At 53.3% G+C, this 27,557-nt stretch overlaps 1 protein-coding gene across 4 annotated transcripts in view; it reads right to left on the reverse strand.

Moving 5' to 3' along the window:
• NRG2 (neuregulin 2) overlaps positions 1-27,557 on the reverse strand; it is a 175,786-nt gene that overhangs the window by 35,866 nt on the left and 112,363 nt on the right. The window lies entirely within an intron of this gene.

The raw sequence follows: 27,557 nt of genomic DNA on the forward strand, positions 1-27,557 counted from the left end.
TGGGGGAAGAGTGGCCTGAGCTAAGAGTGGAAGAATGTGTAAGGTGCTAGAAGGGATAGGAAGGCAGGTGAGCAGGTGTCTGGGGGAGAAGGCCTGGGGCTCCACTGGGGGGACACCAGCCCAACTAGGGCTTCAGGCCTGCAAATGCCAAGCTGAGAGGCTTCTCCTACTTTTCTTACACAGGATTCTATTTCTACTTGCCCAGGTCTCCCATGCCTCATCTCCTCACTCCCCTCCACACAATAACCTAAAAAAGGGGGGTGGGGGAAGTTCTCTGTTCTCAGGAAGGTAAGGGCCAGCCTGTGTTCTCTGCTGAGGTATGTAATAATTTCCACCAGGACAGTCCTTTATAGGTTACACAATGCCTTCTGCATGCTCTCATTCAGTTCCTAAGCTCTGTGAGGCAAGGGTCATTGCAGACATCAATGGGGAAGATGAGACTCAGAGGTTAAGAAACTTGCCCCAGGTCACACAGCCAGGCAGCCAGGCAGTCACAGAGCTGGGACGGAAGCCCAGGTCTGCGTTTGCAGCACATCAGGCCCAGAGTGAGCTGTGTCTGCTTTTGCAGCCTGTGTCTCTTTTTGGGGAACAGAGAACATAACTGAAATTCCTCCAATAGCAGAAACCAGGGTCTGTTGGGCCAGGGAGCTGTCTGGGGACCGAATGGTCCCGTCTCGGCCAACTCTGGATGAAGGCAGCCAAGAGGGCCTGGCTTTTGCTGGGGCTCCCACACTGAACCTACCCCTGAACAGCTGCTTGTAAGCAGGCAGGAGATGGGAGTGGGGTACTCGGGTGGCAAGAGCAGATGAGAAAGGGCTCCAGAAGCTTCAAACAAGACATTATACAGTGCTTGTGAAACGATTTTGTTCATTTTAGAAAACTTAAAAATACAGACAGATAAAAGAAAACAAAATCATCCACCATCCTGGTACTCAGAAGTAAGGTACATGCACGTACACATGCAGTGTAAATAAAGGGGCTCAGCATCGGTAACATATTTCTTTTGTTTAATGAAAGAAATGTAAGCCTTTGAGCTTGGCATTAACTAGTAATGACAGCATTTCCCAAACCAAATTTTACAGGACGTGAATATCCAGAGAGATGATAATAGACGTTACTTGAGAAAAGGGTTCCATGAGCAAACCAGTTTGACTTTGGAATGATTCCCCAAGCAAGCGTTTTAGAACCTTTTTCCTCAAATTTCCACAGGTTTCCTCAGAACCTGTGGTAGCATTTCAAGGAAATAAAGTCACGTGGAATAGCTCTGTAATATAACTTATGGGTGCGAGTACACATAAATACACCTTTCGATAATATCTTCACAGAATTCAAAATTCAAGAAGTAGGTATAAGAAGGGTATAAGGCTTGAGAAACCAGTCTCCCTCTAACTTCTGACCACAGTCACACTGGGGCCTTTGCAGGAGGCAACCGATATTATCAGTTGCATTTCTATCATTTCAGTAGACCTTCTATGTATATACATAAGCCCCAAGTGTAAACACACACACACACACACACACACACACACACACACACACACACACACTTTTCTTATTTTTCATGGTTGCATACTATTCCTTTATCAGCCCCAGAATCAGAACCAGTTGACAGAACCAATTCCGATCCTGGCATATTCAGCGTGTTTTCTCCCCACTGCCACCTCATTATAAATGGGCCCAGCCCTGCCCAGCATATATATGCAGCGTGCCTGTTGGGTGCACGCAGGGCTCACCCTTCGCACACATCCGGCGTGTCCTGCCGGATGGGCAGTGTGGCTCTTGACTCAGACCGTCCAGATTCAAATCCAGACTTCGCTACTCATTAGCTTAGTGTCCTTGGGTCACTGACCTAATCCTTCTGTGCCTCGGTTTCCTCACCTGGGAAATACTGGTGATAATAATAGCTCTTCTCTCACGGGAGGATGGCTGTGAGCAGCGCATGAGACAACGCATGTAAAGTCTGGCTTGCACAGAGCATTTAGCAAAGGTTAGCTATTACTGTTTATTACCATCCACAATAATTTCCTAGGGCACTCTTCCTAAAAGGGGAATGGCTGCATCAAAAGGGCATGCGATCTTCCTCAGCTTTCAACGGTGCCAAATTGCCTTCTGGAAAAGGTTGCACTAGTCTGCACTCCCACTGGTGAATGGCAGTGCCTGTTTTTTCCACACCCTCACTAACATGAGGTGTTATCACATATTTAATCTTCGCCAATTAGCTAGGCAAAAGATAACGTCTCTTTGTTGTTGTAGTTTGTGTTTATTTGATTCCTGGGGAGGCTGACCACTTTTCATAAATGTATTGGCTCATTGTATTTCTTCTATTTGAACTGTCTGTTCATGTCTGTACTGTTTCTCTACTGGGTGCTCATCTTAGTGACCCGTAAGGTTTTTTTTTTTGTAAATATTAAGGCTATTAACCTTCTGTTCTCTATATTTTCCCCAATTACCTGCTGCTTACAGTTTTCAATGCTGATTTGGGGGTATGTTTTTGGACACCCGGAGGTTTTATGTGTATTAACCTAAGTGTGATGACGTCCTGCGTCAGTATCCTTGCCCCTTACCTACACCACTCTCTCCTTCATCTGCTTGCTCTGGGGTCCCTAGTTACTTCTTATCAATAGTTCTTCCTTTTGTTTGCTTTTTTAAAATTTTATTTATCAGAACAAGAGCAAACACAAGCAGGCAGAGGGAGAAGCAGGCTCCCTGCGGAGCAAGGAGCCAAATGTGGGGCTCCATCCCAGGATCTTGAGATCATGACCCAAGCCAAAGGCAGCCGCTTAACTGGCTGAGCCACCCAGGCACCCCTCCTTATCAATAGTTCTTAACCTTAGATGCTACTGAGCACCACAAAGGAAGCTTTAAAAACTTCTGTAGGTGCCTGGAACATCTAGATGTTCTGAAGCAGAACCTGTAAAAGTGAGTCTGGGTGTGTGAGCTTTAGAAACATATATAACATAAAGGAATGCACACTTCTTGTCAGTATACAGCTCAATGACTGGCTCAATGACCAAGCTAAAAACCTCTTCATGGATGGCTTTTCTCTAAAGTTGGGTTGACACCTAGTGATCTAACAACCTCTTGGTTAATTGGTGACCTCCAACTAGTCTCCTCCTCATCATGAACTGGGGACAGTGCTCTTCTCAATTTCTAGGGTACCTACCCCCACTGCATGGGGAGTGTTGACCTTTCTTGCAGTTCTGACACAAGGGGGCCTCCTGCCCTCCACCCACCAGGTGGAAGAAATGGTGGTCACTCTACTACCTTGTTTCCTGACATGAGTCCTGGTATGATACTATGCACCGAGCCGGGGGCCACTGCTCATGGTGGCAGTGATGGGGAGGGAGTGCGGACATACAGGCTGATCCCAGACACAGCAGGCATGAGCCCATGTTAGGGGGCCTGAGGAGACGGGGCTCCAGAGGCATTCCCTGTGACCAAAGGGAAATCCGGGACTGCATTTTAGATCACACTCTGTGTAGGGAGAATTCTGTGTGACCTGATAGCCATTTCTTGATCGTCTCCTCACTCACTTCAGAACAACCCCACCTGATTTACTTGTTCCTCGTTTGTTCATTCATTCAACCTACGGCATGCCGGGCATTGTTGTGGACCCAGAGTATACAGTAGTGAAGAAGACAGATAGGTTCCCTAAGAGCAGGAATCTTGAGTTTTAGTGAGGAGAGACAAGAGCAAATGATCAATAGGGACTATGAGGCAGTAATAAGCAGCTAGATAAAGGCCTCAAGGTGAGAATGAGCTTGGTGAGCTCAAGGGCTAAAAGAGGCTCATGTGGCTGGAAGATTCTAGAAGGCAGTGGGAGTGTGAGGGGAGCCTGGAGGGGTAGGCCCAGTGATAGATGTGGAGCTGTGTGAGCCAGGGCAAGAAATCTGGATGTTTTGCCCCTTTTTTCTTTCTTTCTTTCTTTCTTTCTTTCTTTCTTTTTCTTCTTCTTCTTTTTCTTCTTCTTTTTTCCACTTATGTGCTTACTAGAAAAGTTTAAATTACATATTTGGGTTGCATTATATTCCTATTCAACAGGACTGGCCTAAAGGATGAAAAAATAAAAATAACCATACATTTGAATCATGCCATGTTCTTTACAGAGTCTTCTTTTGCATCTATTAACAGTTCCTCTCGCCAGACTCATCTAAGATACTAAAAACCATGCCTCCCGCTCTAACAGTGTCTAGTCTTGGTCCCTGTTCACAGAATTCTAAGTTCACAGCTCTCTGAAAGCCAAACACAGGCTTTTTGAAAGGGAATAGGACTGAGAATAGGCTGTGTGTTTTTGTTGTTGTTTTGGTGGGTTTTTTTGGTTTGTTTTTTGGTTTTTGTTTTGTATCAGGCAAGTCCCTTGAGGGGGAGCGGAAGTGGCTCAGGGGGCAAGAAAGAGAAGACCCTCGAGGTGGCAGTCACAACAATACCCAGAGGACCTCAGCACCCTCACTTCTGGGCCCAGAGCCTCCTTAGGCTTTCTATGTGAAGGGTACAGACAAGCTCCCCAGGATGGCCCGGATTGGTCTGGTAGGTGGGGTGGGAAGACCTCAGAGGCTTGTAAGTCAGGGAATGACCTGACCTTACTCTGTGCATTTTAAGGTCATTCTTACATGCTGAGCCACCATGACTTCTCCCACAGTGGCTCCCAGCCACTGGATCCAGTACCAGCCCCTGGGGACACCCTGGACAGCAGACCTTTGAGGATGTGGATGTGGTGCTTACAGATTCTAAGATGTGAGCAGTCCAGCTCTTTGACTTCTGCCGGGGCACTCTCTCTGAGCTGGGTCTGGGATTGTCTGGGTCTCTTTGATGGGCCAGGGCTCAGAATGTAATGCTAGTGTGAGGCATGAAGATCACTGTGCCATGTCCCACGAGTGTCTTGGGGCAGAGGTAAAACAAGCAGAGGAACAGGCTTCCTGGGATGGAGGGATTTGTCAGGACAAGAGCTGGATCAACCCTAGTGGGCAGAAGTTCGCCGCAAGTCAGTTGATATGCATTTACTGAGTGCCGACTGTATGCCAGGTTCAGTGCTTTGTCCCAGACAGAAATGATCTGGCCATGTATGATGCAGCCTCTCCCACCCCTCAAGGAGTTTAGTTTGTCCCTCTCTGTTACTGTTTTGTTACATAAGAAATACATTTTTGTTGTAGAAAAATTATACAAGTCAGGAAAAAGCACATTTAAATCCAGTTACCATGGGGGGTGGGGGGTGGGGAAACACTGTCAACATTTTCAAATGTCTCCTGCAAGGCTTTTCTAAAATGTTTTATATCCTACCCTTTAGTAAATATATTGTAAAAACGTTCTCCTGAATCTAGAAATACAAATCTAAATCATTTTAATGTCCATATCCTGTCTCATCATTCCAATGAATTGGTTAGGTCGTCTCTAACATCATTTAATATTAACAAGACTGCAATAAGCTTCTCTACAAATTCAGCTTCATAGCCAAAGTGAAGAGCCCCAGTCTGGAGGGTCTGTATTTCCCCACACAGAGAAGGGACTCACAGAGGCCCCTCAGCACACAGGAGAGAACCCAGGTGCGAGATGTCAAGCAGAAGGAAGAGGAAGATCTGTGCACATGAGAAGGGGGTCCCATGACTGTCACTGATACCCTGCTTGTCTGTGGCTGCTCCTTCCCCGAAGGTGGAAGGGCATGCAGCAAGATGATGGCCTGGGTGGCTGTTGGGCAACCCTCCCTTAACCTCCCCTCAGGTCTCCTCCTCAGACCCAGTCCTCTCTGCTGAGCAACCCCGCTCCCCGAGAGCTCCTCAGCCATCCAGCTCCCTTCATCCTGGCACAGTGCCCACCTGAGCAGCAGGACTAGGGCTCTCTGGAGGGGGGTCGTGGGGACCTCTCTTTTGGCAGCTCTATAACACTATGAGGAAGATCTATAAAGGATGACCCAGATTACCACAGAAACTCTCCCTTGGAGATAGGTCCTGTAAACCTTCAGACAGACCTCCACAGTTGTCGCAAGCTGGGCTCCCCATGGGGTGTCCGGTGGCTCCTGCTTCCTTATCCCCTGATGCCAAGCCAGGGCATCTAGGCTGTATCTGTCTGAGAGGGAATCCCCACCAAGCATCCTGCTGAAGATAACAACAGCAAGAACAACCAGGGCTGCTCCTTTCCCACATCCCGGCCCTGAGGCCAGGAGGTACCGCTGCTGCCAGCAGCTTGACCTCATTCCTCTCGGCAGTGGGCGGTGGGCGCGGAGCCTGTTGAGATCTGAGAGCAAGACAGACGCCCAGGACAGAGCCAGGCAGCCCAGCCGGGGAGGACCTGGCCCGGCCTCCCTCCCAGCAACCAGGGGGCAGGGGCAGTGGACTCTTGAAAGGGTTAATGATCCTCCCTTCATGACTAAGGCTGAGCAGTCCCCTTTGCAGGGCAACACCTGGAGACAAGGCGGCCAGCCTGCCTGGCATCAAAGTCTCCCACCGGCATGCTGCTGGCGGGCTCCAGGCTTGCCCCCTCCCCACCCCTCTCCTACCCATAAAGTGACTGCAGCCTATCGGAGGTTAATTACAGACTCCAAGTTCAAATGGGAAAGAAAAGAACAACTGAAAACACAGCTGGTTTAAGTGGGCACAGAGGCCTTCTCTGTGAAACGGGCAGCCAGGTACCCTCCCCGTGGCCTGCAGAAGAGCTATTCAGACTCACGGGGCCAGGCCTCCTAAAGGCCGTTTACACCTTGCCAGGCCTCCTGGCTTTCTCCCCACCCTCCCCAGCCTCATTTCCTCAGCCAACCAGGCCCAGCCTGATGCCTGGGCTTGCCCTGCCCTATTCTCACAATCATCCAACAAATATCCACCTCCAACAATCCTTCTGATGTAGCAGGCCCCCACCTGACATCAGGGATACGGTGCTGAGCAAGGCAACATGGCACCCACCCTTGGCTTGGGCTCTGCCTACCATTCAGGGTTCTGCTGACACTGGCAGGGGACCGAGCCTCACATGGGACCATTTCCCTGCATCGGTGAGAAGCAGCCCAGACCTGTTGGGCTTTTAGCTCTACACCTGGAACCGCAGCTACAAGGTAGAGGACAGAGGCCAGGGCCAGCTGGGGACAGGAGCTAAGAGGGGAGGCAGACCCTGCTCCAGGAAGGTGGGCACAGAGGAAGGGGGAGGGAAGGGGGAGAAGGAGAGAGAACTTGGGAGCTCCAATACCCACAGAAACCATTTCTGCCTTAGAGGTTCTCCTGCCCACCCAGAAGCTCCCATCCACTGACACCCAACCCTTATAAAAAGCCTGGCCTGACCCTGAGGGCCAATGCTATGGCCACCCCCGCTCCCCACTGCCGGCGACACTGGCTTCCTTGGGGTCCTGCCAAGGCAGATATGGTCAGCTCCTGGAGTCAGGCTGGTACGTGCCGCAGTTCCTCGCATGGGCTGCGACGCGGGCATGTGAGCAGTAGAGATGGGGGACTGAAGGGATGTCACTGACATCTGGGGGACACTGCACAGGGTCACAGGGTGGAGGCATCCATTGCGGGGCAGCGTCTGCTACTCAGCACAGACATGAGGTCTCTCTGGGTTCTTCCCAGTCCTTGGGGCGCAGGCCCCAGACACCCAGAGCTGGCACATCAACAGAGGAAAGGGTGGCAGCTGGGACACTGTACCTCAGCTCTTTGTCCCCGTCTCCCGATTTTCTAGCTTCTGCCCTTAGGTGAGTGATTTAGCCTCTCTGGGCCGCAGCTGACTCATCTGTAAACTGCTTCCTGCCCGCTTTAGAAGAAGGGAGGAAGAGAAAGCTCTCTGTGAAGGAGATGGAAGTTTCTTACCATTGTCACCCCTTCCACTGCTGGGGGCAGAAGGACGGACAGAGCAGAGACGACATCCCTGGAAGGCCTTTACATGTGCCCAAACTGTTTAATCTCCCCACTGGGGAAGGCTGGGCTCTGGGCCCAAGTGCTGGGCCCAGCCCAGAAGCCGTGGGGTGGGGGGTGGGGGCGCCTGCAGCTGCTCCACGGGGCCGCCCCTTGCTCAGGGAACCCAGGGTGAGAGCCAAGGAGGAGATCCCAGGGCCCCGATCCCCTTCAGGAAGGCCTGCCCTTCCCACCTCCTCCTCAGCCTGGCTGGAGAAAGTTGTTTCTGAAGCTCTAGGTCACAAGGAAGTGCAGTGGGGGTAGAGAGGGGGAGGCAGCTCACAGACCAACTTCTCAGACTGGGACACCCGCAAAGTCGCAGGCTGATCTCAGGGCCGCTTTCTGAGGGCTCTGCCAGGCTCATTAGTAAGAAAAAGCAACATCTTTGTATTAAAGCAAACAGACCTAGGATGGGGATTTTTGAAGATGAAATAAAAAGAATTCTAAGAAACACTGGCTTTCAGGGGAAAGGTCCTGGTAGGCATGATCCAAGAAAGGCACAGATGGGCCCATGTGCTCGGCAAAGGCAGATACCACAGTGGGTGCAGGCCGGGGGGTTACCAAGGCCCAGCCGCCTCCCTTGCAAGTTCATCCACATGCCTGGAGAGCCTGTGATAGGCACTCTAGGGTCTTGGAGGGCTGAGATGCAGGCCCTGTGGTCCAGGCTTATGAGAGAGGGGGGTTTGGAAGGGACTCACCCCAAAATGAGCAACTCTCTGGATAGTCACTGGCTCAAACAGAGCATGTGGGAAACAAGTTTCCCATCTCTCCCAGGACCACTCTTTCTCCTAGGTCTCCTCTTCCAGTCATCTGTGACAACTTGTCATCTGTTACAACTGTGTTTCTCTTGACTTTCCCCACAGGCTAAGACCATTCGCCGTCCACCAAGCCTCTTATCCTCCTCACCCTTCCTCATCCACCTGGTCCTGCTTCAGCTCCCACCAGCCCCAGTACCAATCTACTAAGAGTGGACATAGTCACCTCTATGGTGGGCCTCTTTACCATTCCAAAACCTGCCTTGGCTCCATGATGTCTGAAGAAGAAAGGCCATCTGCCTGCCCTCCCTTTGGGGGAAGCTTGCTGGGTCAGCGAATGGGCCCCCTTCCCATACACACCTGTCTGCTTTTCCTTCACCACTTCTCTTCAGGAATGGTATATTCCAGGCAAACCAAATCACTGGCCACTCCCCAATATGCCTATTCTCTGCTCCACCTGCCTCCGTGCCCTCTGCTGCTCCCCCACCATCCCATACCCCCGCCACAAGCACAGCTGAGAGTGTCAGACACACAGCCATGGGGTCACACTGGTCTCGGTTACATCCTGGCTCTGCCCAGTGTCTTGTGTAGCTAGTAAAGTGACTCAGCCTCTCCGAGCCTTTATTTCCTTGTCTATGAAAAAGGTACCCTCCCGCCTACCTCTTGGGACTGTGGCTGGAAAGAAATGGGGTTAAAGTCTGTCAAGAAGTGCACAGCACAGTACTGGGAATAGAGAGCTCCCTAACTGGCTGCTCTTCTTAATCTAGAAGCCTAAGGCTCTCCCCGGGAGCCACTGTCCTCCTCTAAACCACCCAGCCAGGAGTAATCTCCGCCTCACGCAGGCTCCCCCAGCATCTCCTACCCTGTTGGAGACTCGCTCTATCCCTGGCATATGGCACCGAGCAGGTGCTCGCGGGCCGAATGAGTGAATGAATGACGTAAGGCTTACTGTGACTGCTGGTGATTCACAGTGGCCCTGAACGAGGCTGCTGCAAGCACTCAGGGGGAGCATGGGGTCCCTCTGTAGCCCATCTCAGAGCCCTTTCCCACCCAACACTGCTCCCTGACTCTGCCCTCTCCTTCCCCCTCAGCCCAGACAAGTGTCTGCTCCAGGATAGCAGAGCAGGTGATAAGGTGGGGACTACACCAAGGACTATGCTTGCTCGGCCCACCAGGCTGCCCAACCACGGAGGGGCCCCTGGCCACAGGTGGGAGGCTGCCCTCAAATAAGAGAGGGGCTGGAGGGGCCTCCTTGTACAGGAGTGAAAGGGCTCGGGAATGTTCTCCTTCATTCCTGCACTCGAGTATGAACTGGACACTTAGCATATGTCCTGTGCTGAGGGTCGAGGGTCAAGCTGACGTGGTCTTGGCCCTGGGGGAGAGTCCGCTGACTTGGCCCATGCAGCGGACACAGAGTCCACTGATTTGGATGGGCACTGTGACGGGGAGGTGCTGGGGGCAAACAGAGAGGCTGCCTGTCTCCCTCCCTCCTCATCTTGGGGCAGGATATGTTCTGTGGAGAAAGCAATGCTGAAGGATGACAGGAGTTAGGCCGAAGAAGGGAAACGGTGCTCCAGGCAAAGGGAATGAAAGGTTCAAGGGACTGGGGCAGGAGACCACAGCACACTCCAGGAACTATGAGAAATTCTTTCTGACTGGAAAGGTGAGCATGGAGACATGAGCATGAGCATGGAGACATGAGGCCACAGCGGGCCAGGGAGAGGGTGGCACCTCACAAAGCTGTTGCTCTCCCTCTTGGCCTGAAGCCACCAAACTCTTCGCCTCATTGGGGTGCGGACTTCTCTCTCGGGGCCTCATTTTTCCCCATTTGTACAGTGAAGGGACTGCACCATGAGCTCAGATCCAACCTCACCTGACTGCCCCAGAAGCTGCAGATAAGACTATTTCAGATAAGTCTAAACTCCCCAGCCTGACCTTCAGCGAACCCACTGCTGGGCCCGCCTGGTCTCTCCCTCCCATACACCATGTAGGGTGGCATATCCTCAGGACTCTATGTTATTTCCCAGTATCCTCTGTTCTGCACATTTGTTCAAGAGGTTTCCTTAGCCCAAAGGCCCAGCTCTTCAGAGCCTTCCTCCTTTTTATCTTTCAAAGTCTACTGAAACCCCACCTCCTCCAGGAAGCTTCCCAGATTGCTCTGATGGGAATGAGTCTCTCATCTCTATTCTGTGTCAGTCCTGGCCAGGGGCATTCTTGCAACAGTAGTTAGGTCTGTCCACACCTACCTTGGCCCACAAGGCGGTGGGTGACCCATTTCCCAAGGATAGCCTATAGCCCCCAAGCATGAAGCCTGGCATTGATACATTGGTTCAACACCCGTGGGCCCGACAGTTTCCCTCCGGGGTGGCTCTGCTCCAGGAGGCTAGCCACCCAGCTCCATCCGTGGTTCCCATACTTTAGTATCATCACAGTCAACTAGAGGATTTGCTAAAATACACATACTGGCCCCCCAACCCTGCAGTTTCTGTTTCGGTAGGCCAGAGGTGGGACCCCAGAATTTGCATTTCTAGCAAGTTCCCAGTTTATGCCTTAAATCAGGCTCCTGCTGAGCTAAACATTGACCTTTGGCACAAGGGACTCAATAGAACCAGAAAACTACCCAGACTTGTGACAGATCTAGCTAAACTCTCTCTGGTGGCCTGGGGGTGTGACCTCAGGGCTGTCCCCCTATGTTGGTGCTCCACGGTTCCTGTTCATACCTTACCATCACAGTCCCACTGTGAGCTCACGTCGAGAACAGGGCCTCAACCCGCTCATCTATGATCCCCCTAAACCCTGCCCAAGAGCCCAAGAAGTTCATACCCAACCAGCTGATGTGAGGGGAAGGACCTGCTCCTATAAGTGAACAAACAGGGCATTCTATGCCCCTCACTGGTATTTCTGGAGGGACACAAACTGTTAGAGCCCAGGGACAAGTGACATGTGCATGGTGAGGCAGGACAGGGGGCAGACCTGGACCTGGTGACCCTGCCACTAATTCATGGCCATATCCCAGGCAAGTCATGAACTCTTCTGCCTTAGTTTTCTCATTGGTAAAGTGGGGACGATAAAATAATACCTAGACTTCATAGGAGCAGTCCTGGCACATGGTATGTGCTCAGTGCATGAAGGCTGCTCTTCCTTTCCCCCCAGTGCAGGTTGGCCATGGACATGATTCCCCCCACCCCTTGGAAAGGCCTGTCTCACCCTGCTGAATTCCTCCTCCCATCCACACTCTGTTCAAATGGCACCTCTTTTGGGAAGCCCTCTCTACACCCTTCCAGGAGGGCCATTTATTCTCCCTATCACACACTGTACATTTTTCTGGCTTAACACGTGGTTCTGATCGCAGGTGTTTGTGTCAAGAGCCGTCTGAGCTTGCTGAGGGCAGAGACCAAGATTCGTTCACAGAGTAGGAGCTAGGTGGAAGTTTGCGGAACTGAATTTATAAAACGGAGTGAATGTACATGCACTTTGTAGAGTTACCGCGGGGCCGGGACCTGGAAGTCCTGGTAAATGCTTATGCCCAGGTAGGGTTGGAGGAAGACAGGTATATACTGTACTTGACTCTCCTAAGTTATTATTTTTTTAAAGAAGCTGCATTTTTAAAAAGATTATTTGTCAGAGAGACCGAGAGCATGAGGGGAGCAGAGGGAGACAGAAGTAGTCTTCTGCTGAGCAGGGAGTCCAATGGGGGACTCCATCCCAGGACTCTGGGATCACAACCTGAGCTGAAGACAGACGCTTAACCAACTGAGCCACCTAGGCACCCCTGACTCTGATAAATGACTCTTACAAATGGTGGGCAACAGGCTCAGAAATGGTGGGAAAACACAATGGGAATATGATTCTGATGGGCTCCAGGTCTCAAGTTTTGGCAATGTTTTGCCAGCTTCTTAAAAAAATAAAATAAAATAAACAACCCTCTCTCTTCTCTGCCAGCGGTCCTTTCAGGCAAGCCTTGTGGGCTGGAGAGCAGAGGAAGGCAGACAGGTGGGTGGGGTGCATCAGGCATGGGTATCCACACTGGGAAGCTCACCTCCAGCCTGGGCTGGGGCTCGCCCATGTGGGGCCAGCCCTTCCTCCCGCACACATTTCATTCTGGCACCACTCCAGGTCAGGGCTGTCCTGACTTGGCCCTGCAGCTCTTGCCCCGAGGACAGAGGGCAGTAATTGGGGTCCCTTGGGGATTCCTGCCAATATCTGCATCCAAGGACCTCTGCTGCCCACAAAGCTGTGGCTGCTTCCTCCAGCAGCCAGCTCATGGAGTCCACACAGGTCAGAAGGGACTAGCTCCTCCTTCTCAAAGGGAGAACATCCCTTGTGTGTGCAGTCTGAAGCCCTCAGTCTGATTTTACTTTCCCAGACCTAGTGGCCACCCAGCTCCCCCACCCCAGGTGACTCACTGCCCTCCTCCAACCTCGGTGCTGCCAGTATCTCTGTCCCCTCGTCCCCCCCTGCTGAGTTCCTGAGACCTGGGCTGAGGGCTGATGAGTCCTGGTCTGTAAACTGCTTTGAGCTGTCAGGATGAAAGAGCGCTGGCGAGTACAAAGTCACTCTCTGCTTGTTGTTATTGATCCTAACGAACTCCCCGGTGCCAGGAAGCCACAGCCAGAACGTGAGGCAAACACTGAGCCCCAGAGTGGCAGGAGGGCCGCTCTATGTGCCTGGCCAGCAGGGTCAGCCTGGGGCTGAGGCCAGAGGTGGAGACGGCCAGACCGACCATGAGATGCGGCACATCACCACCTGTGGGCATGCCACCACCTCTGACCTGACCCTTGACAGCCTAAAGAGTAGCCTGCTCTAGAACTCTGGGTGCTGTTTTTTTGCCACAGGCAGGAGATGAGAAAGATGAGAAAGACCTTGCAAGGATTTCTTCATGCCCATTCAAATGAGATGTCCGGAGTTCTCAGCTGGTGATGCTAATTCACCTTCATATTCCAGGACACCCAGACCAAAGTGTGGCCCCTGGCCTCTTGTGGGCAGACATGATTTCCCAATTCACGGGGAGCTCAATGGAGGGGACATTTCCATCCATCCCTGATTGGCCTTTTAGGGGGCACCCAGAAAAGGTCGGTGACTTGGAGTCTAATCCCCAAGCCCTTCTTCAAAACCAGATAGCATTTTCAGGGCTGATCAATTTCTATGGGGGCTGGCTCCTCTTCCACCTCAATCTCGCAGCTCTCCTCCCTTGGGCTTCTCAGAGGCACAGGGCTTGAGGCCTGAGGCTCTGGTGTCGCCATGGAGAGAAAGCACAAGTTGAGAGCAGAGCCCATTTCCAGGGGCCCAGGTGGAGGGCAGGCAGTGCCTGGGGTCACACAGAGGTAGAGCAGGGGGTAGACCCCAGGTACAAGAGTTTATGACCCATCCCCCAATACTGCTGCCAGGGCATGGGTCATGCCAGCAGCCCCCTCCTCAATCCCCAAGGGCAAAAGGAAATGGGGGGAACTGCCCCAGGTGAGGGATACCAGGTTCAGCCCTACTAACTCTCACTGAGTCACACCTGCAGCTCAGCAGGCACTCCTGCATTGAGGGAGAAGAAAAGTCTACCCCCCCATGCTGGCCTATGTGTGTGTGTGTGTCTGGGGGACTCCTGCTGTTTGCCAAGAAGGAGATGGAGGCTGCTGGTTGGTTGGGGGGGTGGGTGGGGAGCCAATTAATTAACATCACCTCCTCTTTCTTCCTTTCTCCCTCCCACTTTCCAGATCCCACCCCAACCCCACCCTGCCATCTAAGCTGAAGATTTTAGTGGATAACTTGCTCACACTCTCCATGTCTGCACCTCCTAGACTTTCAACCAACTGTGGCCCCACCCTGGCTACCCAGTGCCCATGTCCTCCACTACTGGCATGCTCTGACTGTGCACTAAGAGAGCCCTGCAGCCTCAGGTGGGCCTGGAGGGGAACTGTGAGGATGACTTCCAGTTCTATAGGCCACTGTTGACTTAAGCACTGATTCTACTGGGTTTGAAATCAGACCCTCTAGACACATCATGGACTTAAGACCATTGTTTCTCACCGACATGGTACTTTCTCTTGATACCTTGTTTTGGAGCATGACCCTACCCCATAGCTTCCCCCTTCCAAAGTGTCCCAGGTCTCCAAAGTCCCTCTAGCCCAGGCCTTGGTTCTGTTTGGTATCTGCTCACCAGCCAGCTGCATGAAGGAAGGCATTCTGAAGAGCAGGCTTCCCACTGGGAAGCGGGGAATAACATGAAGCAGAGAAGAAAAAAGCAGGAAAGATTATAGTGAGACATCAAGAAGGACTTTCTCACAGGGGCAGAAGGTTCTGGAAGAGATCACTGAGAGGTCTGTGGAACCTCCTACTCATAGTCCACTCTCCCACTGCCCTAATGTGTACTCTACCCTTGGTAGTAGGAGTTCTCATTTCCCTGGCACTACTACTCACCCATTGAAGCCCATCAAGTGGCTTCCTTGACATTGGGAAGGTGTCCTTAACCAGTCAGCCTTCTGAGCTGCCCATGATAGGATGTGCTTGGGGTTGGCAGGGTGTAGGTGGGTGGGTGGGAGAAAAATGGGTGGCTCACTGAGTCACATCCATAAATTTTGACCCTGAAAATAGGCACCCTGACTTTCTTCAGGTCTCAGATTGGAAGCTAATCCCACATTACACGTGCCCAGCTTAAGCTGACCTACACACTACTTAGGACACACACCAGCAGTGTCCATTTCCTTACGGTGGACTCCTAGACACAGTTGCCTAGTGGAGATGGGTAGAAAGCCATTCTTTCTTTCTTCCTTTCTTTTTAAAGATTTATGCATTTGAGGGAGAGAGAAAGTGTGAGTGTGGGAGGTGGTTGGGCAGAGGGAGGGGGGGAGAGAATCCCAAGCAGACTCCCCACTGAACATGAACCCTGATGCAGAGCCCTGATTCCACAACCCCAAGACTATGACCTGAGCCAAAATCAAGAGTAGGAGCCCTAACTGAGACACCCGGGTGCCCTAAGGGGTGTTCTTTATAAAGAAAACACAGCCCTGGCCTTTAAATTTCGCTAGCTCCTAATTAACTACCAGGCTGAAGGCAAAGTTTGACTCCTGGGCTCTCCTTAACAAAGAGACCTCAGAGACTTTCTTGCCACAGCTCCTGCCGCATTATATAGAAGTTCAGAAAAGGAAAGAGATTTGGCCATATCCTCAACCACCACTGAAGCCTCCCAACTCCCAGACCAGTGCCTTCTGTGGGATCTTTCCTCCTTTACCCTGTAGCTGCTCTGGGAGGGCATCAATGTGAGTGTCAGCACAGGGCTCTTTGCTCACCCAGGACACCTTCTCCACTTCCTCCCTGGGGACAGAACCCCTAGGCATGAGAGAGTAGTCCTGAAGACCAGAGAGAGACAAATGCCTGGTCCCTGGTCCAATTCTGGGAGCAATGTCAGCCACAAAGCCCTGGCTCCCTACTTCCTACAGCTCCCCAGCTGAACAGGGCATCCCCTCTGAGTCTCCAGAGCTGGCAGGCGCTGCTGCCGTTGCTCCAATGGCTGAGGAGAACTCACGGAGGTGTGGCACATGGGTGGGAGTGCTCCCAGAGCACACTCGGAGGTCGGAGAGGCAGTGACAGCTCCCTCAGCGCTTGGAGCCATGCCAGGCCAGGCCCCTTGTCTACTGGTCCGCTTTCCTATCCGTGCCCCCCGGCTCCATCCTGCCGCTCACTCAGGGCTCCGCATCTGCAGGCAGTCCCCGGAGGGGGGCAGCCCCTCTCCGCTGCCCCTTGGTCCGGACGCAGCGGCCAGGGGACAGGCGCGCACAGCCACCCCCAGACCCCGGACGCGCAATCCCATGCCCACCTGGCCGCGGAGTCCTGCTCCCCGCAAGCACTCACGCTCCTTCGGTGCCTGTCACCTGGGCGGCGCTCGCACAGCTCCAGACTCGCCAGCGAGGAGCTGAGGGCGGGTGAGCGAGTGGCAGGTTTCTCCCAGTGAAACGGGCTTTCTGGGAGCATCGAGGTGCCCTACCTTTCTCCCCGGGTTCAGGCTCTTGCTCCCGCTCCCGCTTCTTCCCCTCTCGGTGCTTCTTGCCGCGGCCTCGGCCCCTCCTCCTGGACTCCGACATTCTGCCCGGGGTCCCAAGCGGTGGGACGCGAGGCTAGGACGGCCTCGGCTCTCCGCTGGCGCGCTGCGCCCCCGCTGCCTGCAGCCCCAGTGCCCGAGCTCGGAGCCTTTCTTATAGGGCGGTCACACCCTCCGGGGGAGGGGAGCAGCCAGCCTTAACTCTTCCCCTCCCGCGCCCGCCGTCCGCGGCCCCCCCTCCAATCGTGCGGGCTACAGGGGGCGGCGGACAGCCGGGTCTGGACCCTGGACCGCCTCCTCGGGCCGCCGAGCGAGGTAGGATAGGTGCCCAAACAGAGCGCCACAGACCTCGCCACCGAGGACCGGAATCAGCTGGGGGGGGCGGGGGTGCCGAGCCAAGATTGGTGAGGAGGGAGTAGAGATCTCCTAGTAAGGGCCAGGCTAAGGACAGCATGGGGCTGGGAAGACCGCCAGAGTAGGGGCCAGGGAGGGGCCAAAATGAAGCCCACTGGCCACCCGGGTAAGGTAGGACCCGCTCTTGATTCTTGCAGTCTTTCTCCCCGGCCTTGAGCTCCGCCCCCCCAGCCCCCGACCTAGTGTCCTGTAGGCAGTTTGCCTGTGCCTCCTCATCCCTGAAGCTCTGGCCTCAACCCCATGGGATACCACCATCTGGGGGAGTAATTTTTATGCGCGGCTGCGGGAGTCTGCGTCCCTGAGCCCCTCCCAGCCAAGGTGGGCTGCAGCCTGAAGCAACCTGGGCGCCCCAGGTGGCGGGTAGCCCCCCTCCCACACACACACTGACAGCCCAGGCAGCCAGCATTAGCTGGCTCCTCTCTTCCAGGCCTGTAGAGGTGAGTTCAGACCCCAAGAGCCCTCCACCCCCCAACCCTCCACCTCCCACAAGCCACTGGGCAAGAGCTGCCAGAAAGGACAGCGTCCTGGCTCCAGCCTGGGTGTGGTGCTGAAAGGGTTACACAGCAAAGGCTCTCCCTCTTCTGGCTCCCAGAAAGCCTGAGCCTGCGGTTTGCCTGCCTCTCTCTGCCTGAGGTGTCCCCTTACAGCCATCCCAACTGGAATCCGAGTCAAAGATCATCTCAGCCACTCCTCTGCCTCATCGGGACAGGGTCCCAAGGCTTCTCTGGAGTGTCCTCCTTAGGAGAGCCTGGAGCAAGCTAGGGCTCTGGGTCAAGGCCAAGGACTGGTGGGTGGGTGGGTGGGTGGGGGTTCCAAGGCTGGGAGGGGGTGCTGGCCAGACCTTTAGGCCAAGCTGAGGATAAGCTAGTGGACAGAGAAACGGAGAAGATCGAGGCAATGGAGGCAATGGCCCTGCAGAGGGCTGATCTCTGATGCTCTTGGGGCCTCGAGCCTGTCCCACTGGGGCCAGTTGCGGAGAGACCAAGTAGAAGAGCAATCCCCTCTCCCAAGGTAGCACTCATCTTGATTCCTTTTAGTATGGCTCCCTGTGAGGTGGGCGGTGAGGGGTCCTGGGCAGAGTCCAAACCCAGGTTTTATTCCTGCTCCAAACCTCTGTTTATTCAGCTTCTAAAATGGCACTCCTATCCACCCCTCCCCAGCCAAGCGCCACCGCCTCAGTTCGCTCCCTCCTCTTGTCCTACACACTTTGATCTCCTTGCTTGAAGTCTTGCCTCCTTCAGGCCTTCAGACAGAGCTTTCCAAAACCCAAGCCAGATCACTCACTACTACCTGCAGGTTCAACCCAAGCTCCTTACGGTGCTGGGAGTCCTACTGCACTGGGCCCCAGCTCACAGCCTTGAGCCCCGAATCCTATGCCCCAGCCACATTTACCTACAAGGCCTACACACTACCCAGTCTCCTCTCTTACCTTTGCACATACTAATCTCTCTGCCCAGGATGGCCTTCCCCCTTTTTGGTCTGGCCAACCTCTCTATTCATTTATTTAGCAGATATGCAGTAAGGCTTACTATGTTTCAGGCACAGTGCTGGGGATTGGCAGTGAGCAAGACAGACCTGGGCCAGCTGACACACAGGTTCCGGTCTTGGTAGGGGAAAGACCAACAACTAATGACATAAACAGCAAATTAATTAAACTTTGTGTTAAATATTATGGGGACATACGCAACAAACATATCTCAATATTGAATACGGGTCCTACAGAGGAAACGGGGCAGTGAGAGAAGGCTTCCCTTAGGAAGCATTTAAATTGGGAATCGAAGAATGATGACGAGTTGGCTGGACTCAGGGGAAGAGCCTTCCTGGTCAAAGCAACACCACATCCAGGGCGGTGGGGTGGGAAGGAGCATTCTTGCTGTTGTAACACGAAAAGGTAGTTAGTGTGCTGAGGGGTGTTTGTGTTGGGGAGGGGGGCATGTGGCACACACAGAGCGAAAGGAACCTGGAGAGGAGGCAAGCAGTGGTTAGGTCAAACAAGACAGTGTAGGCTCATTAAAAACAACAACAACAACAAAACCAAACCCTGGGCATGCAATGGGCTTTATCCTAAGAGGAATGTTCTGCTACCACAAGCTTTTAGCAGGGTGGGAGAGGTCAATGATCAGCTTTTCTGTTTCCTTAGTAATGTTCGAGTGTCTTTGCAAGAACACATCACTTTGCATTGGTCTTTATGACCTCTGTCTCTCCCACCAGAGTCAGGCCCCTTTAGGGCTGGGAGCCCAGCGCCTGGCACCTGGTAGGAGGGCATTACGTCCCTGGGGGACAGATGAGTGACCCATCCTGCTAGCGAAGAATGGCCAAAGGTGACAGCAAGACAAAATGGCCCAAGTGAAAGGCACAGGCCAGAGGGAGATAACTTCTCCTGCGTAGAGCTTTCCTGGCTGTCCAAGACAGCTCATGGCTTTGTATCCATGCATGCTGAGAGTCAGAAAAGCCGTGGTAATTTGGGATGCCTGGGTGGCACAGTCGGTTAAGTGTCCATCTCTGGATTTCAGCTTGGGTCGTGATCTCAGGGTTGTGAGACCCAGACTTGAGACGCCTCTGCACACAGCACCGAGTCTGCTTGAGATTCTCTGTCTCCCTCTGCCCCTCCTACTCTTGTTCTCTATCTCTCTCTCACGGAAATAAATAAATATTTAAAAAAAGAAAAAGAAAAAGAAAAGAAAAGACCATGGTACTTCAAAGGGAGCACAAGCACCGTCCATGGGCTAGGGTGTCCAGATTCTGTGCTGCGGGAGGGCATGTGACTTGAGGAAGGTCTTTCAGCAGGGGAGGATTTCAAGTAGACGATACTGGCAGAGCCTCCAAGGGTGCGTTCCCTGGGCACAGGCTCAGGAGACCATGTGCAGAGCATGTTTATGTTAGGAAATGACGGGAGCTGCTGCTGCCGAACACAGCAAACACTTTCTGGACACTTGGTGTCCACCAGAGCTCAGGGCAGAGTGCTAAGCATGTTATACACACCTCTCTTGTATTCCCAACACCCCTGTGAGGTAGATTCACTTCTCTCCCAGTTTTCTGAAGAGGAAACCAAGACTAGGGCTGACAAGATTATTCATTCAGAGTCTCCTACCACGGAAAAGCTGCTGAGTAAGACTCGCCCCACAGTAGTCACCTCCCTGAGGCCCGTGCCTTGGTCATTACCCTGTCCGGCTTGTGCAGAGGCAGAGATCTGCTCACTCTGCCTGCCAGGCTGATGCTTTTGGACTATTAGGAGATCTTGGTACTTCACTGATGATTTTTTTTGAGCCAGGAAGGGGTGTGTGCGTTAGACAAATGAATCTGACTGGTGTGTGCAGGATGGATGGAAAGGGGAAGAGACTGGGGAAGCAAGGGAGCCAGTTAAGCAGCTCAACCATTCAAACCTTCTGGAGAGCCTACTATGTACCAGGCCATGACCCTCATGAGGGGCAGTCAGGTGAGGAGGACCCGAAGCACGGCGTAAGGGAGTGAGAACAGCAGTAGTAAGAGCAGCTAACATTACATGCTTAGCATATACTTCTTCGTGATAGCACTATGATGGGAGTCTACAGGTATCCCCATTTTGCAGATAAGGAAACAGGTACAGATCACTTAAGTAGTTTTTATTTGTCCAGATTGAACGAGTAAGCGGCAGGGCGCAATTAGGAACCTATGCATTTATGTCCCTAGAGCCCATTCCCCTAAGCACAGGTCCGTGGTTTTGCTCAACAGGTTGAGGAGAGGGGAGAGAGTAGAAAAAGGGCTCCTCAGGGCCAGCCACTGGCCTCAGGACCCGCACAGTCCCGACAGGCCGAGGCTCAGTGCCAAGGTCACAGGCAGGTGGAGGGCGCCACACTGTACTACGATGCATGCGTGCCCCTGCAGAAGAGGCAGCTAGGGGGAAGGATGACAGCAGGCACCCAGAGCGCCCCCCAGCCTGGACGGGGGCTCATGCCAGGAGCCTGAAAATGACCCAGAGAGAACCCCTTCCTCCTCCCACAGGTTGTGCAGTGCTCTGCACAGTGTTCTATGGGAGGGAGCTGAAGCCTGGATGGGCCCAGAGAGCATAGCGCCCAGAGAAGAACCCTCTCCCTGACCCTGGTTTCACAATGAGACACTAATAGTAACATAACAAGTTAATTCAATTCCTGTAAGGAGCAAAAACACAATGTTTAACTGGCTTACAAACTTTTTTCCTTTCTAACATTTTCCCCTCTACTTTGAGGCTGTGCCATGGGCAAACTTTGAAGTTTAGGAAAGTTTAGACTTGTTTGAGTCATGTGCAAAAATGCCTTTGAGTGAAAAGAGGAAAAAAAAAACAAAAAACCAAACACCCTACATTACCCTTACCCCCACCTAAGACTCTGGGGCTCCAAGAGGATTACTTGTACGTTTTCCTGAAAAGGGGTCTTGGAACCAAGCTGGGCTTTGCCCCTTCCCTTTGGACCCATTGCTCAGGTGGGAATCCTCCAGAAGCAAATCAGTAACCCCAGGTTGGAGAGACCTCAAAGCAGTCCTTTAAAGACCAGCCCCTGCCCCAGGGAGTCATCCCTGAGCGATCCCAGAGCCACAGCATGTTGGTCCTGGGGGTTAAAAACCCTTGGAGATGAGGCCACCCTCACCACAGCCAACCCCCGCCCCCCCACCCCGACCCCGTGTCTCCAAGTCACGAGGCTCCCGAGGCTCCTCTCTGTCACTCCCCACCCAGTGAGGCTGCCAGAGGAGGAAATAGATCAATATGCCACTCCCTGTAGGACCAGAGAAATGCCTGCTCCCTGGGGGATTATGCAAGGCCTGGGAAGGCCATTACTGCCAGTGACTAGGATGTCACAGTCCCCTGGCTGGAGCTCCACATGCCCCAGGGAGCAAGTGAGGGCCAGTCCCTACTCACCAGGCCTGGAGTGCCTCTTGCAGAAGCTGCGCCCTGGCCCTAGCTTCAGCATTCCTGTAACTTCAGCAACCCCTGATGGATTTCTTCTCCTTCCCACAAGTTCGCTCGTGCCTCCCTCTCCCTCACACAGCCTGAGAACACGGCAACCAAAAAGAAGGGGGCTGCAAGGTCTGGACAAGAAGGGCTGGGTTAGATGCTAGGACATCAGTTTTGCCCCTGAAATTAGGTTAACCTGAACAGATCACTTTCTATACCAGGACTCAAGCTACACAATGAGAAATGTCCCTAGATCCCTCCGTCCAGCAGCCCAGGAAGGCCATAAGAATCAAGGTGACTGAAGGAGTAATGGGCTCGAGATCCTTGGAGAAGAGCTCTTGATTGCTGGGCATGAATGCCTCTGGAGCTGAAACACAGACCTGGACAGTCCCCTCAGAATTGTGCCTACCTGCTCAGCACACACACTTATACTTACACCTTAGCATGTGAACTTCACTGAGCTTTGGTCTGGTAGGGAGCTTGAAATCATCAACTCACTCAGGCTCCAAACCAGTCCTTCCTCGACTGTGACATTCTGAACAAGACTTGATTTTTCCTTCAAAAAAAGGGGGGGAAGGGGTGCTTCACAGGACTTTCCCACTAAGTGGATGAAGTAGGCATATCTGGCCTTCTAGAAATGCCAAGGCTGGGTCTTGGGCAGCTCCCGATGCTCCGAGGCCATGCCAGCAGTGCTAAGTAAGGTGATGAGCCACACCTTCCTGCCTTGCTCTTTTGACCCCGACCCCTTTCCTTTTGCTCCCAGGGGACACAGATCAGCTGGTCCTGAGCTGGAGCTGGGCGCAGACTGCGGGGAGGAGGGGTCATGCATTCCCACTGTTTAGGAGGCTTCCCATGCCTCACCCACCCAACCCCGAGCCCACAAAGGAATCCACACTCCCCACTTGAGAGTTTAGTGTCTTTCCTTCGTTTTGGACCCTCTTAGGAGAGCAAAGGAGGTGGAAGGGAAGGGGCTAGCCCAACCCAGATGAGCCCTGGGAGGGACCGGGAAAGAGAAGAAAGCATTGGCCAAAGAGGGTGGGGAGCCTCCCTTGGCTCCAGGGGCCGGGAGAAGAAAGCCCAGGCAGCAATGGGAGAGCAAAGGAGGGGAGAGGTGAGGCGACAGGCAGGCCTGGGCAGGGCTGGAAGCAGGAGAGGGAGAGGAAGTGAGAAAGTAGAGCAGCCCAGTGATGAGGGAGGGGTAGAAGGTGGGAATGCGATTGATGGAGAAGACAAAGGAGGGAAGCCGAAGAGAGGCAGGAGGGAGGCAGGCTGGGCACTGCTGCCAGTGTCCCCAGGGACCTGCTGGGTGCTCTTGGGCAAGTCCCTTTCCCTCTCTGGCCTGACTCCGCCTCTGGAAAATTTAAGGTTGGACTAGATGGACTAGTCAATCTAGATCTAGTTGGACTAGATTATCTCCAGAGCTGCCTGGAGGCAGCGCTCAGAACTGAGGCACCTGAGGGTTCCAAGCTCGCCAGCAAGAGGAGAGATGGCTGTGGGAGTAGGTGAGGGATTGGTCCCCAGTCCCACAGATGAGGAAGAGAGATTCTGGGTTCCTAGACCCTTCTCCCAGCCCTGTGCTCTCCCTCAGCCTTTCCCTGGATTGCCCCTGGGCCTGGCAGAGCCCTGAGTGGTCTGTGAGCCCCTCTGTTAGGTTGTAGGGACAGACCGTGCTGACAGAAAGCCTGAGGCTAGGTATTGGGCCCGACTGCAGGTGAGTAAGTCATCCTGGGTTCCCGCTGCCAGCTTCTTTCAGGATAAGGCCCGGGGGTACATTGCCCCATCTGCACTGAAACACCTTGGAGACAACAGCACTTCATCTTCTGTGACCCAGAGCCACGTTCCCCCTGGGGTGAGAGGTGGGAGCCTGTAGAGCTTTCCCAGGGTCGGGGGTGATTCAGTCCTCCTGCCAGCCTCCCTCTTCAAGTTAACTGCATAATTACACAGCAATAATAACTGGCACTTACACACCAAGTCCTAAGTACGTAATTTATTTATGTAACGACATAATGACTCTTAGCTGGCTTGGGGGCTGTGGGGACCATGTGCGAGGGCTTAGCTGCTGGTCTGTCCCCCTGTGGGGGGGCACAGTGACTACGTAGATCAGCAGCCTCTGGGAACCACGTTTTCCAGAAGCAGTTGTCCTCAGCCCTAGGAGTCCTGTCCTCGTGTAGCAGGGGTCACGGAGAGCAACCTTCTCACTCCGAGTTCACTTTGTGTCTCCATCCAGTCTAGGAGGTGAGGCTGTGGGTACCAACACTCACACCCATCACCTTGAGGACTGAGGGGGCTCCTCCAGAAGGTTGCAGACCCCTTTTGGGCAGAGGGAGAAAATTCATGCCAGGCGGGCAAATTTGGAGAGACTCCTGGTCACCGCCCAAGGAAACAAGAGGCCTTGCCCAATATAGGCATTTATAAGCCCGGAGGCAAAAAATTCTCTTCTCTCTCAGCCCTGCCCAGCCTAGCCCTACCCAGCTCAGCCTTGCCACCCTAGGCTTGGCTGGTCCTGGGACCACAGCCCAGCTTGCCTGGCCTGGCCTTGGATACTGGTTCCCATGTAGATTTCTTGGGAATTTCCAATGGACAACTTCTCAGATGCTAACTTCCAGGTGGCTGTGGCTGGCCTCAGGGAGCCTGAAGACCCAACTCTGGCTCTGTTCTTTTTCTTCTTACTATCCCAAATCAGCCCTCTCCTTTTTCTTAGAGCCCCTGCTCACAGCTTATGAAAGTTTCAGACATACTATAAGGCAAGAACCACCAGCATGTCTAGGTTGTTGGCTCTTGGAGCATCCCAGAGCTAAGACTCGTGTAATTCACCCAGGGGCAGGACATACAAATTCCAAGTAGGTATGCTGTCAAGATAGGGCCAGGAAGGGGCGCCTGGGTGGCTTAGTGGGTCATGATCTCAGGGTCCTGGGATCGAGTCCTGCATCAGGCTCTCTGCTCAGCGGGGAGCCTGCTTCCTCCTCTCTCTCTGCCTGCCTCTCTGCTACTTGTGATCTCTCTCTGTCAAATAAATAAATAAATTCTTAAAAAAAAAAAAAAAAAGGGCCAGGAAACTTGAGTTCTCTTTTCAGCTCAGCCAGATTTTGCTGGTGGTTTCTGGGAAGTAACAGTCTCCCCCCAGCCCCAGTGTCGCTTTCCTGTGACCCAAGGGAAACTGAAGTACTCTTCAAGGGGCTGTTCTAGCCATACAGATTCAGAGAAGAACTCTGAGTCTGAAAATCTGTTCCCAACTCTGGGAAACTCCTCCCTTGCCATGAGCTGTTGCCCTTGTAGCTGGCCATCTAGAAGCCTCCCTCTTACTTTTGGAAGGTCAACCACTGGTTGCCAGAAACTTCCACTCTTTTAAGCCCAGCCTGTGGACAGAGGCATGTGGGGATGCACATGGGGACTGCACACCCACACGTAGCCTCAGGAGCTCTGAGCCCCGCACTTGACCATTAGACATTGCAGAATTCCTATAGTCTTTCTAGGGTACAGGCTACAATGATGCTGAGGAGAAGTAGAAAGATGATGGTGACCTTCACGGCTCCCTTGGACCCATATTCAGCCCTAAGTCTGTTTCCTAGACCCTCCCCGAGTTCCAACCAGCTTTCTGGTGATTCTGACTCCCTCTCCCAGCCACTCCAGAGCAGTGTGTTCTGGAAACTGGTCAGTGAAGTGTCTCCCACAGCCTTTGTCTAATTACACATATTGTTCTGGGGTTCTGACTGATGTCCAGCCAAGTGCTTACTTTATGTGATTTTATATCCAATCCTCCCCTTTAAATCAGTGGGCAGCTCCAATACCACCAACCCACCCCCTAGTCTCTGGGGCTCACCTAGCAGCCACAGGCTCCAACAGCTCAGCTGCCTGAGGGGAGCCCCACTGGAGCCCCTGTGCCCTCTCCTCTGCCTTTGCTCAGACACACTTTGGTTAGACACTGCTCGCTTGGCACCTGCTATGTGATGGGCATGGTGCTGGGTACTGTGGGTTACAAAGGTCCTTGGGAGCTCACAGTCTAGAGGAAGGACAACACTTTTAAGGATGACAAAGATTACAGCCTAAGACCGCGGCAGCAATTTACGGACAATTTTCTGCAAAAGGATGAGACCAGATACCCTGGAATTTCCTTGGGAAGAGAGCTAAGAATGACCTGGGGTGGCCAAAGTGGGCTTTTTAGAAAAAGAAGGGGAATATTCCATTTAGTAGGAAGGGCTGGTAGTGGGATGTGAGCTGGGGGTGGGAGCAGAGAGGTGGGAGGTGCATTGACTTATGAGGGAGACTGGTGCCTGAGATGCCCACCTGTGCCCTTGGGCCGTGTCCCTCTCCTTCCTGACTCAGGAACAGGGAGCCCACATGTTTGGAGTCACCTTAAGGCCACCCCAGGCATGGAACTCAGCGTCCCCTAGAGCTCCTTTCCTCTGGCTGTGTGCAGGGTTCCACAAAGAAAAGTGACACCCTCTCCCTGATCTGCACACATACACACACGCACACCCACCCCAAAGACAGCAGCTTCAGGAGCTCCTCTGCCAAATCCCCTAGGATCCTCCCACTCCATCCTCTCCTCTCCCCTCTCTCCTTCACCATCTCATTCACTCAAACTGGTGTACACCTCACCCCTCCTCTCCTATCCCTCCCATCCATTACATAACTCCGGGATTATTTTTGCCCAGAGGTATGAGCTGCATTTCTGCATATTTAAGCTGTCCTTGATTCATTCCTGCTCGTTGCTTAGCTCTGTTTGCCCAGGTGCCCGCCCGCCCCACCCACGGGCTCTGAGGCCCCGGGAACATGCCCACGTTGGTTCAGCTGGCTCCACAGCTACTGGCTGTTCGACTCCAGGACCAAAGGAGTGGACACAGAGCCCTACTGGGGCCCCACAACGTGGGTCCTAGGCCATGAGAGGCCCTGGGGCGGGTCACAGTGGAGTCCCCAAAATGCTGGTACCTGCCATCGCTCTTCATCCCTCACTCCCAGGGAGCCTTGGGTCTTGTATCTCCTAGTCTTCACTAGCCCCCATGGTGGCACCCTGGCTCTGAGTCAAGGGGGGGGTGGGGGACGGGGCAGTGGGAGGAAAGACAAAATGCTAATTAATGGTTTGTTTCCTATTAGCATCTTACAAATAGAACGGCTTAATGTAATTACTGAAATGGTTGCAAGGGGGCTCTTGTTGCACTGTAAAATAATTATCTGACAATCATTACTTTATTTTTAAGAGCTCGTTAACAAATAGGCTGTAATTCACTCTCTAGCCCTCCCTCCTGCCGCAGAGACGGGGTGATTTGGTGGACAATGGGGTGGGGCGCCTTTGTGCTCGGGGTCACTGGTTGAAACAAGGATTCTGCTTTGCCATTTCCAGCTACTGTGAGGAGCCGGCGCCAGCTGAGCCACGAAGGCTGGACAGGCGTGCTGGTGGCCGGGGCCTCCCAGGTCCTGCCTACGTGACAGTGGAGTCTGAGGCGGGCCCCTGATCCCCAAGGTCCCCAGGGAGGACCCCGAGCTCAGCAGGACATCCCACCCTGCCCAGCGCCCTTTCCAGCCTGCCAGTGCTCCCACCCCTGTGGACTGCAGCGGCTGCACAGAAAGCCCAGTTCACGTGCCACCTGTTG

This window comes from Mustela lutreola, chromosome 5 (genome assembly GCF_030435805.1).
Source record: "Mustela lutreola isolate mMusLut2 chromosome 5, mMusLut2.pri, whole genome shotgun sequence".
NCBI lineage: Eukaryota > Metazoa > Chordata > Mammalia > Carnivora > Mustelidae > Mustela > Mustela lutreola.